This window comes from Oxyura jamaicensis, chromosome Z, assembly GCF_011077185.1.
Source record: "Oxyura jamaicensis isolate SHBP4307 breed ruddy duck chromosome Z, BPBGC_Ojam_1.0, whole genome shotgun sequence".
Classification (NCBI taxonomy): Eukaryota; Metazoa; Chordata; class Aves; order Anseriformes; family Anatidae; genus Oxyura; species Oxyura jamaicensis.
In genome coordinates, this window is record NC_048926.1 from 21,455,583 (window position 1) to 21,469,484 (window position 13,902).

General features: G+C 45.1%; 1 long non-coding RNA gene across 1 annotated transcript in view; it reads right to left on the reverse strand.

The window, feature by feature from the left end:
• LOC118156758 overlaps positions 1-4,798 on the reverse strand; it is a 19,738-nt gene extending 14,940 nt beyond the window's left edge. Inside the window, exons 1-2 of the long non-coding RNA XR_004746421.1 lie at positions 4,612-4,798; positions 3,260-3,261 (exon numbers count right to left, since the gene is read on the reverse strand). This is a non-coding gene — a long non-coding RNA (uncharacterized LOC118156758). The remainder of the gene's footprint in view (positions 1-3,259; positions 3,262-4,611) is intronic.
• Positions 4,799-13,902: the final 9,104 nt, after the last annotated feature.

Here is a 13,902-nt window from a genome sequence, read left to right on the forward strand (position 1 = left end):
GGTATAGAGGAGCGTCGAGTAGCTTGTGAACCTGTAGTACTCAGCCAATGAGGAAACAGGGGAGGTGATCAGGCGTCGGGGAATAGGGAATAAAAGGTTATGATTTGTTTATTAAAATGTGCTCCTGATTGGCAGGACACCTACCATTGCAATCGCGAATAAAATAAGCTTCACAGAAGATCCTTTCTGAAGAAAATTATTTGAGATTTTTCTCACAATAGTCCCTTACCTGCCGCCTTAGCACTCTAAGCTAACTCCTCATTCTTCCCATCCTTTCTATATCCTGTCTTACACTGGTCACCAGACTAGTGCAGACCCCTGACTTTAAATGCAAGCTTACATAGGAGACACCCCATCAATGTACTATTTCATTCCATCAGGACACACTTTTCCTACATTGGCAGCACCTGCTCCCAAGAGCACAGCCCTCCACAAAGTTACTGGCAGTACTGGAAGCTCTCCAGCCAGGAAGTGCTGCAAGAAAACAGGCACTCCTGCAGGCTTCTTCACTGCTGGTAAGAGGGAAAAACTGCAGAGGCACACAGCACACTCCCCTTTCAAAACCAGTAATGCACACCTGCAGGAAGAAGGCATTTAACTTAGAAGAATCTGATTTTATTGGGGCAAGCATTAGAATTCTAGGTGATGGGAAATATTAACAAGCGCTCAGAGCTAGTTCTCCAAGATGAAGGTGCACACAGTCAGCAAGAACCTGCTGCCCTACTCCTATTGCAGTGATTGAATTCTGGAGTTTAGTCTTCATGGATGTTGAACAGCTTTGCTACTTCACTGAGATCGGCATGCTCCTCCCCAGCTTTGATGATCTGAAAGAAGGAAGCTTGCATTAAAACCTGTCTACGTTATAAACAACCAGTACTGCAAACCATACACCGTCACCCAGCCAATGTGACTCGTTTTAGATCCCCTCTAAAAGGCTCCTGGTGACAACATATTGCCTGTGACAATAACTGGAGAGTGATCTCCCTGTCCTTATCTTAACCCTTGAGCCCTTTTTTTCATTACATTTCCTCCTCCTCTCCCTTTGAGGAGGGGGAGTAAGAGAGCAGCTGTGTTGGAGTTCAGCTGCCCAGTAGGATAAAAGCACCACCACAACATGACAACAGTACTTACTACGGCCAAATTTAAATGTAGCAACATCAGTCTACAACACAGACTTCACCAGCTTCTCTGTGAGGATCTTAATGGGAGACAGTGTCAAAGACCTTCCTGAAGTCCAGGGAGACGATATTCACCGCTCTCCTTTCCTCTATCAGACTTGTCATTTAATTACAGAAGTTTATCTGCATTTATTTCTTCTCATTTCATTTGGTAATTTATTTTTCGCCAAGCGAATCCCAGACCTAATCAAGCTGAAACCAACAGTCAAAACGCAGTACTTTGTAAAATGCAGACAACCAGACTCCTTAGAACAATTCGGTGAAAATCAGTGTCAAGTCTAGTCAGCCATTTTTTACTCGGATTCATCTAATTGACGACGATGCCTTGTTTAATCTCTTTTATGATTAAGTTAATTTGAAAAATTAAGTCCTAAACTCTCTGGAGACAGTAAATAGTAATGGGCAAACAGAAAAAAAATCTGATACTAACCCAGGATCCCCAGCATCTACCAGATGAAACTGAATTTCTAACACTTGAATAAAACGCAAAAAAAAACCAACCAGATAGCAGAAAGAAAAGAGGGAGCTGTAGGAAGACGATTTGTGTGCAAGAGGCGAGGCGGCGTCTCGAACTCACGACCCTGGCGACTCCCCGCCCAGGAGGGCGAAGGGGCGGGGGAGCGCCTCTACCCCCTGCGCTAACGCCACCTCCTGGGGGGGTGGGGCTCCGGTGGGCCCCAAGAGCTGAGCGGCCGCTGGGACGCTCGGGGGCGGAGCCATGCAAAGGAAGCGCCACCGGGCGCGCTGAGCACGACGGGAGCGGGACCGGGGGGGAGGTCTCGTGAACGCGTGTGTGAGTCCCCGAGGGGTGGGCGGGGAGCCGGGGCTGGCAGAGCGGGGCTGGCGTGGTCGCGTTAAGGATTTCTAAATAAAGCAATCGCTATTGTTACAGCCAGGAGTGGAAGAATGGGGGCTCGCTCAGTCGCATTAAAAACAGACGTTGCTGCGTGTCTTTGCTTACTGCTGTGTGTGAGAAGCGCTCTGCAGCCAGTAACAGGCTCGGGCGAGGATCTCGGTGAAGCAGTAATTTATTGGCGGCTGCAGGGGCGGCCGTCCCACAAGCAGGAGCACACCTGCTAGTCGCACAGTACAGTTCATGTACGCTTTTCTCGATGCCCGGGGCCCTCCCATTTCCCCATTGCCTGGGTAATCCAGGTTCACAACCTATCCGATGCTTCACAGACAAGACATGGCCTTCAGTTGCCGGCCTGTTAATTTTCAAGTTCCTTTTGACTTTTTACTGCTTAAAGCGGTCATGTCTCTTCACTTACCTGACTTGACACCGTGATTTTATCCTCGTTGCTCTAAGGAGCCTGGTTGTCTGCGTTTTACAAGGTTGTCTGTTAAGCTTTCTTGTCACTGCAAGCAGATCTCACTACTACATTCTTGCCCTCTGAACAACGTAACTCTGCAAAAACACCATTTTTATTCCCACAGGCTGATAACTCCTCTTCATCACCACTAGCTGACCCCCTGCCTTTGTACAGACTCAGCTGCTCCTCGGCTCTTGTCCCAGCCACAGGGTCGGGCTCAGCTGGTTTTTGAGACAGGTTCCCCATTTCTGTCAGGAAACGTCCTCTGTGAGGGGCCCCGAAACTCCTTCTTTTGGTTAATTTGCACAGCAGTAAGCAAAGACACTCAGCAACATCTATTTTTAATGCGTTTAAGCGAGCCCCCATGCTTCTAGCCCTGGCTTCCCGCCCTCCCCTCAGGGACTCATACACAAGATCAGGAGACCCGGTCCTGGTCCCGTGGTGCTCAGCGCGCCCAGTGGTGCTTCATTTGCATAGCTCCGCCCCCAAGAGGAATTAATAAGATTAATAAGATGAATCCAAGTAACAAATAAAATACTGTTTTACCCATGCTGGTCCTGGGAGCCAGGACCAGCTGTTCCGTTCAAGATTTAATACCTTCCAGGTCTGTACGGGAGCTAGTTTTCTAATGCCCTTTTTTATTTCTTTAATGACTTTCCTGTTATCATCAATGTTAAGACAGCAACTTGAATCATTCAGCTTTCCACAGACACCTCCTCCTTCTGCTAGTAAGTAATGGAAGACCATGAGATGTTGCATTATGGCAACTCCTGTCTGGGTGGCTTGATCAGCCAGCAAGTCAAGAACCTTGGCGGCTTGGTTGGTGATGATTTCAAATACTGCCTGCCAGCTTATGATTCGATTTAGGTTTTATATTATCTCCCGAGCTCCTGCAACCACCTCATTCAGGTTCCAAGTGGCTGGCCCACAATATTGGATAATTCTCTCTGGAGGCCACTCATCTTTACCCCAATTCTGGCTATGTCTGGAAGCTAGGGATGTATCTATTGACGTCTTTTCTCTTCTAAGGTCATCACATCATTGGATTTCCAATTCTTTACCTTCAAGTTCTGTTATCAGAAAGAATAGTGGTCTGATAGGTCCAACATAACAAGTGCCCATGCAATTAATAGGAAGCGCTCTAGAAAGTTGGCACCTAGGTATCCACTACTGCCATTTCAATGCAACAGCTCCCCTAGGGAATAAATCACCTGGGTTATTTTTATCATGTTGCTAAGGCACAGAATAAATTATGGCAGTCTTCGGGCAGTGAGTTGTCCAGTAAGTTGCTCTGAGTGCCAATGAAAAAGACAACACTCACTAAGATCATGTATGCCAACATTTTCCCAAGTCCTCAATATCTTTTTCCAGACAAAAACTACCCACCTCCACAGAGATGTGACTTCTATTTACAGAATCAGCTTGCCACTTTCCCTCCAAAAGCCCATAGTTTGGACAATTTAATTCACCCCCTAGTTCCAAAGTGACCCAGCACTGTGTCCCACAGTGTGGACATTCAATTATTTGGACTGGTCCTTCTGTTGGATACTTTTTTGCATTTCAAAATAACAGGTTCGCTTACAGAATTATGACTAGAACTCCGTGCACCCTGGTTTACACAGGATTATATCAAAATCAAGTAAGCAGAATATTAAAAAGACCAATACTCTGTCCCGAGGACACTCGAATTCAGTAAAGGACAGTCCATTTGCCCAGCCAAATCCCTGGCTGATACCAGCCAGGATGCCATTGGCCTTCTTGGCCAGTGGGGCACACTGCTGCCTCATGTTCAGGTGCACATCAACCAACACCCCCAGATCCCTTTCCTCTGCACAGCTTTCCAGCCTCTCTGCCCCAGGCCTATTGCATTGCATGGGGTTGTTGTAGCCAAAGTGCAGGACCCAGCACTTAGCCATGTTGAACCTCATCCCATTCGCCTCTGCCCATTGACCCAACCTGTCCAGATCCATCCGCAGGGCCTTCCTACCCTCCATCAGACCAACACTTCCCCCAAGCTTGGTGTCACCTACAAATTTAATGAGGGTGCGCTCTATTTCCCCATCCAAATCATCAATGAAAATATTAAAGAAGATGGGCCCCAACACCAACCCCTGGGGAACAAAGATCATCCAGTTCTGACCCCTCTGCCATGAGTAGGAATGCCACCCAACAGATCAGGTTGCTGAGGGCCTTGTCCAACATGGTCTTGAACACCTCCAGGGATGGGGCATTCACAGCATCTCTGGGCAACCTATTCCAGTGCCTCACCACCCTGAGTGAAGAATTTCCTCCTAACCTGTAATCTAAATTTCCCCTCTTTTAGCTTAAAAGCATTCCCCCTTTCCCTGTTACTATCTGACTGAGCAAAAGGTTGCTTTCCATCTTTTTGTAAGCCCCTTTTAAGTATTGAAAAGCTGCAGCAAGGTCTCCCTGGAGCCTTCTTTTCACAGAACCTTTTCACTGGAACCTTTAATGACAGCTGAGATATCAGTTTTACCAGAAAGCACCCCAGTTCCCACACAGTAGCATGGGAGGTAACATGCTCCTGATATCACACCTTGGGTCCAGCATCACCAGTGAACTGTTCTCCCCACCCCCTCCAACCTGTTTTCTCCAAGCCTGCATTACTGTAGCTCTTCCAGCAGTCTCATAACATAGTGTGAGAAACAAAGTTGTGTTTTTTTCAGTAGAGAATTATTTTTCTTTATTCCAAGTGTAGTTGTGTAGTCATAATAAGGAGAAATGCGAAGTAGGTAAGTGGACAGTAGAAGGCCTCACTGTTCCAAAGTAAGGCAGAAGCTTGAGGAAAAGAGGATGAGCAGTGTGAGAACAGTAAAACAAAGATCACAAGTTCTCAAAACATAAGAAAGGAGAAATTACAGGGTTGAAGAAAAGAAAAATTGTACATCTATGGTATAGAGGAGCGTCGAGTAGCTTGTGAACCTGTAGTACTCAGCCAGTGAGGAAACAGGGGAGGTGATCAGGTGTTGGGGAATAGGGAACAAAAGGTTATGATTTGTTTATTAAAATGTGCTCCTGATTGACAGGACGCCTACCATTGCAATTGTGAATCAAATAAGCTTCACAGAAGATCCTTTCTGAAGAAAATTATTTGAGATTTTTCTCACACGAAGAACCAAAAACAACAGCAACAACAACAACAAAATCAAATAGAAGTCTTTTAGCACTTGTTTAAGTCCAGAGGAATTAGAAGAAATTTCCAGCCTTTTCGTTTGCAGACCCCTCTACAAGTTTCCCATGGCTTTGTATACCAATGTAAGATACCGGGCAATAGCACTATTTCTCTAAGTTATCTTTCAAAGTCATACAGAAATTGTCTATGGACCATGGACATCCACCATTGACAGGTTTCCCCACTGTCCAAGTCCAGAAAAAAAATAAACAGAGGAACCTCTAGCCAAGAATTCTCTTCCAATTTCTTCTAACTGATGTAGCTGTCAGAAAATTTCCCTTTCCCAGGATCCTAAGCAGTGCTGAAGCAAGGCTCAGTGGGCTGACATGATGCTGGGCAAGGTTCGTCTTCTGTGGTGATGTGTTGTCAGCCAGTTACCTTTTCCCTTGTTGCCAGAGGTGACAGCACCACAACAGAAAAAAGCTCTGTGCCCAGGAAGGGCTGGTTCAGTTATTCATCCTACAGTGAATGTCCGTGCGCTTTTTTGTTGTCTTCTTGCCCTGGTGAGCCACTGATGCTAGTCAGCACCCCCAGGTTTCTATACTGTGACTCTTGATCGAGTGGCTAAACCCTAAGGGTGCAAAAACCTAAAGGGGTTGGGATAGTTTTGAATGTCTAGAGGTGAGTTAATTGCCTGGAAACTCAGGTGCCAATGGTTGTCCGACTGCCTGTAATGGCAGAGATAAAGCCCTGCCTTCCCAAAGTTTCCTCTCTGAGGGAGTAAGCTGGCTCATGCCAGATGAGCTAAGTTTGCAGACAACATGTAAAACAATCAGCAAAGATGGTCTAAAACAGAAATTCCAGGGTCAGGCTCTCCGGCCCCAGAGCTGCTGCAGTCTCCGCTCACCATGAGATGGGAGTAGAGAGTCCCTGTCACAGCATCAGTCTTGAAGTCTAAGGGACTGAATGCTTAAATACAAACGACCATAGGAATCAAGGAATGGCTCGGGTTGGAAGAGACCTTAAAGATTACCCAGTTCCGACCCCCTGCTGTGGGCAGGGACACCTCCCACCTCCCAGGTTGCCCAAAGCCTCATCCAGCCTGTCCTTGAACACTTGTTGTGGATGGGGCATCCACAGCTTCTCTGGGCAGCCGGTGCCAGGGCCTCAACACCCTCACAGTGAGGATTTTCTTCCTAATGTCTAGTATAAGTCTATCCTCTTTAAGTTTAAGACCATTCCCCCTTATCCTGTCATGTTCTCCCTGAGTAAAGAGTCTTTCTCCCCCCTTTTTATAAGACCTCTATAATTATTGAAAGGTTGCAATGAGGTCTCCCCAGAGCCTTCTCTTCTCCAGGCTGAACAAACCCACCTCCCTCAGCCTGTCTTCATATGAGAGGTGCTCCAGCCCTCTGATCATCCTCGTGGCCCTTCTCTGGACCTGCTCTAACAGCCCCATGTTCTTCTTGTGCTGGGGGCCCCAGACCAGGACGCAGCACTCCAGGTGGGGCCTCACAAGGGCAGAGCAGAGGGGCACAATCCCCTCCCTCCACCTGCTGCCCACCCCTCTGTTGATGCAACCCAGGACGCAGTTGGCCTGCTGGGCTGCAAGCACACACTGCTGGCTCATGTCGAGCTTTTTGTCCACCAGAACCCCCAAGTCCTTCTCCGCAGGGCTGCTCTCAATGAGTTCTTCTCCCATCCCAATCTGTGCTCATGTGTGGGACTGTCCCAACTCAGGTGCAGCACCTTGCACTTGGACTTGCTGAACCTCATGCAGTTCACATGAGCCCACTTCTCCAGCCTGTCCAGGTCCCTTTGGATGGCATCTCTTCCTTAAATACTTGTTCTAAATCCCTTTCTGTTCTCTCTCTAATGAGTATGAGCAATAAATGCTCTAGCTTGCCCTTTACAGACTTACAGGTGTTTTCTTGATGTTGAATAATGAACATGTCCTAGGAATAAGTCTGCTTCTGTGTACTTTAGTTGAGTAAATTTTCACTAAATCAGTTCAGTTGACAACTGCAGGAGCATAAGTCTAATTTTGTGGCACTCAGATCAAACTTTTTGTTTTAATCACCAGCTCTTATGAATTAATACTTTTAAAAGTGTTTCTCTGCTGGAAAGATCATAATTTGTTTATTCTAAAATGCTTGCTTATATCAAAACACAGATTAACCCAGAATTTTTAACACAGCAGCAGTTACCCCTACAAGTCCCATCAAAATACCTTAAAAAGCAATGCGTAAGTACAACAGGAATGATAGCTGTATTAGCAGCTCAGTGACATAACATTTCCTTGTGAGAAGGAATGCAAACCTAGCGATAGAGTTGTTTATTCCTTGAAAGTAGGATTGTCCAAAACCTGTCAGCCTGAATGCATCAATGAAAACAGATACTAATGCAGGAATGGTGGTCTCCTTCTCAAGCTATTTTTACAGTAGTGATGATGAGATTAAGGCAACCAAGCTACCTACACCTGGACCCAAGAAGAGCAGAAAGTATTAGGTTCTAGATTTTGATGTTTTAAAATCCTCCAGATGAAAGATTTCCAGTCTCTTCCAGCCTTGTTCCAAGCTATGGAACAAGGCCAACACTCAAAACTTCTCAGAGAGCTTGAAGATAGTCACAGGAACCTGTTGTATCTGAAAACCAAAATTTTTAGCATGATTTCAAAGGCCAGTTGTAGATAATTTTATATGACCTCCTGCCTGTCACCCCACAGCCATCACTCTGAACTCTTGCAAAAAGCCTCTGTGTTTTGTCAAGCTAGCCAAGACACCATCTATCTCCATAAGGGTTCACAAATTAACAAAGCATGATGCTAAGCAATACAAAGGCATTCTCATGGATGTATGAAAGGGTCACATATGCTGGCTGAGGCTGAATTCTTGATAAGCTGAGGTAACATTTTCTGAAAAATGCTCTTACTCGTGTTATCCACACACATCTGGGTCTCTGGGACTCAACTCAGTGAGATGTAACAGAACATTTCATTCATTTAAAAAATGAGTTTAATTAAAAAAATAAATAAATAATAATAAAAAAAAGTATGGATCTATATTTGCCCCAGTAAGTTCCTCAGAAGAATGATGGGCAAGTTTAAAAGCAACAAAAGGGGAAACTGAGCTTGCAGGATTTCCTTGTTAGTCATGCATCTGTTTCAATGAATCCCATGATGATTCCAGGTGTTTGGCTGAGTTGTTTGCCTGGCCATGTGGATGCCTACCACATGTCAACCGACCTGATAGTGTTTATTTAAAGAATCCTGTCTGCAGAGACATGGCTGCATCTCCTCATGCCCTGCTGTTACAGACAGCTCTTTATTGCCCATGACTCATGACATGATGGACTAATTGCACTAACACAGCCAGTGCATTGTGCAGTCTCATCTCAACACTCCTTTGTTCCATGCTGGCTGACAGGGCTGTTGGTCCATCTCTTGGGTGGTCAGCATCACAAACAAATACCTTGCTTTTTTGCCACAAACTCTGCAGCTCAATTGCTAAATGTATGTGCTGAAATCCTGGTTCCCTACAAGTCAATGGGGGTTTTGTTACTGACTTCAGTGTGGTCAGGTGTCTATGCACTGTTTGATTTTTCATCCCTCTCAGGCAATAGTAGATTTATAAATGTTGCTACTCACCAGCTGTCATTTTCTGGAAATAACGGTATTTGTATTTACGACTGTTATCTTAAAATTAATTTTTCTATTTTGGAGTTTTCAGAGCATTTGAGAGCACAGGAATGGATTTCTACCAGCAGCAGAACATCTGGGGTCTCAGGGAAGGAAACACAACTGGATAGAAAAGGAACAGACTTGATTTATTAACAGGTAATATGCTTTATCTTTCTCTACCTGGTGGCCTGTAACAGATGCCCTAAAGTCACAGACTGTCCCTGGAGTGAGTTATGTTTTCACTAGAGCTGCAAAAATTGCTTCTCCACTGCTTCTGGGGCCTTCTATTCCAGTGACAGTAGTGATACTCTTCAATATGGGTGGACAAGCAGAGCACCAAAGAGAATTTTTAGGCTTCTGCTGTGGTTTAACGCAGCAGGCAGCTTAGCACCACACAGATGCTCACTCACTCTTCTCTTCTCCCTGGTGGGATGCAGGAAAGAAACGTAATAATAAAAAAAAAAAAAAAAAAAAAAAGAGAGAGAGAGAAAGCAAAACCTCATGGGTTGAATTAAAGATAGTTTAATAGGACAGAAAATTAAGGGATAATCATCATCATCATCATCATCATATACAAGTTATGTATAATGCTGACTGATGCCCAGCCAGTCCCTGAGCCTTGCTACCCCCAACCCTCCCACCCCAGTTTATTTTTCATCATGGCACTATGTGGTATGGGACATCCCTTTGGACAGTTTGGGCCAGCTGTCCTGGCTTTGTCCCCTCTCAGCTCCTGCTGCACCCCCAGCCTCCTCACTGGCAGGGCAGCACAGGGAGCTGAAACATCCTGGGCTCTGTGCAAGCACTGCTCTGCAAGAGCTAAAACATCAGCGTGTCATCACCACTATTCTCATCCTAAATCCAAAGCACAGCACCATATCAGCTACTAGGAAGAAAATTAACTCTATCCCAGACAAAACCAGGACAGTTCCTTTTTAATAAATTATTATATGTACATATTAAAAGTGAGATGTTACTTTCAAATCAAACGTATGTTTTTTTGTATAAAGCTGCTGCCTCCTCAGCTCCAGCCCCACACTGAGCAGGAGATGTGCTAGACCATACATGTATTTTTCCAGCTTCTTCTCAAAGGAGCTCTCGCAGCATCCAGGGACAGTCTATTTCAATGTTTCACTGCAGTGCCAGATGGTGTTTCTTGATGAATTAAGAAAATAATGGGTAAGTGATGACCACCTTGGTCATCTCTTGTTTTTCTCCTTACTTATCTTAGGAAATAAGCAAAGGGAAAATAATTACTCCTGGTCCTTTATTAGTCCTTGAGCAGAGTCTTTTGTGAAAGAATTCAGATGACACCCACACATCTTTCAAATGTAGGACAGTCAAAACTATTGCTCAATTTAGCTTCACATCTTTTTTACCTTGTTTTAAATGGGGGTAGCTCTCTGCCAAAGCTTTTGTGAATACTATAAAAAATAAACTTATTAGAGACAGGGCAATAAAAAATTTAACATTTTTTTCCTCTTTACTAACAAATTGTAACAAGAATGAAAAAGAGAGCATTTCACAGAATTAAATTCTCAAAACTCAGACAGAAATAAACCTCCTTGAGAACATCTCAGAAAACTTCAAAAAGATTCTACTTGGGATGTCAAAAACTTTGTCATAACCTACCAGGGAGTCACAATGCACCTTTTGATTTTAGTGCTTCTGAAGAATACCTGTTTAAGTATTAATCAAGGGAATAAATCCTTCTCAAGGGCATAGGCCATCTCTGAATTAGTGTGATGCAACACACCAGGAAGGCTGGGGTCTGACATCAGTGGAGAGGAGTAAAAGGAGACTGATGTCAGCTGCTGCCTCCTAAAGGCTTACTTCTTACAGCTTGGCTTACTCACCTGGCCTTTCCCCACTGATGACTATGACTGTTCAGGGAGACCGCATGGTATCTCCTGTACAGCTGCTGAACTCCAGTGGTGACCAGTAACAGTAAGGTATGTCCCTGCTCTCAAATCTTTCTTCTCTAAGAAGTAGGTAGGAGTGCTACTGGACAATGCTGTCCTGCTGTTTCATACAGCCGTTTCAGACCCTTGCAAGGAGGCATGGCCAGGTAGGTAGAGCTTTCCTGCCCAGAGCTCACTGGTCCAAAGACTGATTCAGATAGGGAAGAGATTTAAAATGACTGTTGAATCACAGGCACGTGTAATTAAACCCTAGAAATTTGTATATTCTTTCTCTACTAATTCATCAATTAATAATACAATTCAGTTTCTGTTATACAGCACGTTTTATATGGAATTTCTTTATGTGTTTTCCCAATATGCAAAATGTCTATTCTATTCTGTAGTTCAAAGCCACCTTTATCCACAACATTTGAATACCTTCCAGAACATAACTGAGTAATATATGTCATTTGTATTTCCTCCTATTTCAGAAAGAGAATTATGTGAGTAATTAAGTGCTTTTATTGAGGTACTTTTTATTAGTGTTGTATGTAGTGTTTAATGTTGTCACTCTTGAGTATAGGTGAAAGTTACTATGTAAGTATACAAGGGAAGGAAGGAAGGTTGAAGAGGACAGACCTTACTCTTGCCATTGAATATGATAAGGATGTGGTGGTTTTACTTGGGTGGGCAGCCAAGTTCCACCATGGCCACTCTCTCACTCCCCCTCCTCACAGAGGAAGAGGGAGAAAATATGATGCAAAGGGCTCAAGGGTTGAGATAAGGATGGGGAGATCACTCAACAATTATCGTCATGGGTAAAACAGACTCAGAGTAGGGAGACAGTAAGATTTATTGCCTATTATTAACAAGCTAGAGAACAGAGAAAGAAACCAAAAACACCTTCCCCCCATCCACCCTCTCCCACCTCCTCACACAGAGCAGTGCAGGGGAACAGGGAATGGTGGCTGTGGTCAGTCCGACGCTTTGTCTCCGTTGTTACTTCACGGTCCCTCTCTGCCCCTGCTCTCCGTGGGGTCCCTCCCACGGGATGCCATCCTTCCCAAAATGAGCCTGCAGGGGCTGCCCACAGGTGGCAGCTCTTCAAGACCTGCTCCCACATGGCTCCGTACCACGGGGTCCATCCCCCAGGAGCAAACTGCTCCAGCACGGGTCCCCCACGGGTGGCAGCTCCCCCCAGACCCCTGTTCCTGCGTGGGCTCCTCTCCACGGGCTGCAGCTCCGGCCCGGGGCCTGCTCCTGCGGGGGCTCTCCATGGGCCGCAGCCTCCTCCAGGCCACATCCACCTGCTCCAGCGGGGGCTCCTCCACGGGCTGCAGCGTGATCTGCTCCGTGTGGGACCCATGGGCTGCAGGGGGACAGCCTGCTCCACCAGGGGCCTCTCCACAGGCCGCAGGGGAACTGCTGCTGCCTGCCTGGAGCTCCTCCTGCCCTCCTGCTGCACTCAACCGGGGGGCTGCACGGCTTGCTCTCACTCTCCCAGCAGCTGTGTAGCAGCAGTTGTGGTTTTTCCCCCTTTCTTAAATCTGCTCTCACAGAGGCGCAAACAACATCACTTATTGGCTTGGCTCTGGTCAGTAGCAGGGCCCTTACCTAACATGGGGCAGCTTCTAGATTCTTCTCACAGAAGCCACCCCTACAGCCCCCTGCTACCAAAACCTTGCCACATACACCCACTACAAAGGACTGTGATGGTCCTATGTCCTGAGGAATTCATTTCAGTGTTGGATAGGACCAGAATAACTCTCTCTTCCACAGAGGTCATCTTCAGCTCAGTGGTGAATAAGCACACTAGAAACTGAGTTAGTAACGTAACCAGGTATTTAAATAGCCTACAAAACATACTGCAAACGGTACATTAAAGTCTTTAAGCACTGTGGTGGTGACCTAGAACACGCCAACATCTCCCAGATAATCAATTGCCAGTTATAGGAAACTCAGAAAGGATGGATTAGGGAGAGGCATTTCATATAGATTTGCTTTAAATCTAGAGAACTTCTGTTCTTTCAAAATGCTTCATTTAGTAAGAATCTCTTGAAACATGCATGAAGACAAATGCACAGGCATTTTGCTTTTATTGTGTAACAAAATGTATGTGACAATGTAAACCTGGTATTTCAAGGCTCAAAATCCTTTCAACACTTGCAGTGTTGTTGAAGCACTTCTCTGAAGATCTCACAGTGGCCTCTACATGATGCCAACTGTGAGGTAGTTACAACTGATGTGAAATAGTGCTGGTCTGGAAATTATGATCTAGCTCGGGCTGAGGGCAAGGGATGGATCGTGTAAAGGTAAGCTGGACATGAACCTTTTTTAATGGTTGGCTTGTAGAATAACCTAGCAGCCCTACACTATTCCTGCCAATACAAGGAATATAGCAACAAAATGGAAAAGAATTAATCAAATATTTTTTTCTATACACACCTAAACAGCAAAGGGGTGAACTCCCTTTTTACTACAAAATCAATTAAAAAATAAAACAAACACAACTTTAACAAATGAGTTAAAGTTGTCAGCTACTGTTTTAGAGTCCTTTAACATTTGTGATAAAGCTGTAAGTTTTTTTGGCGTTTAACAAAAAATACATTGCTACCTTCTATCCCCTCTTCAGAAATGAAATCTTCATTCTATTCTAATCAAGCAGAGCTTTGAGTACCATTCCATTCTAATATGCAGC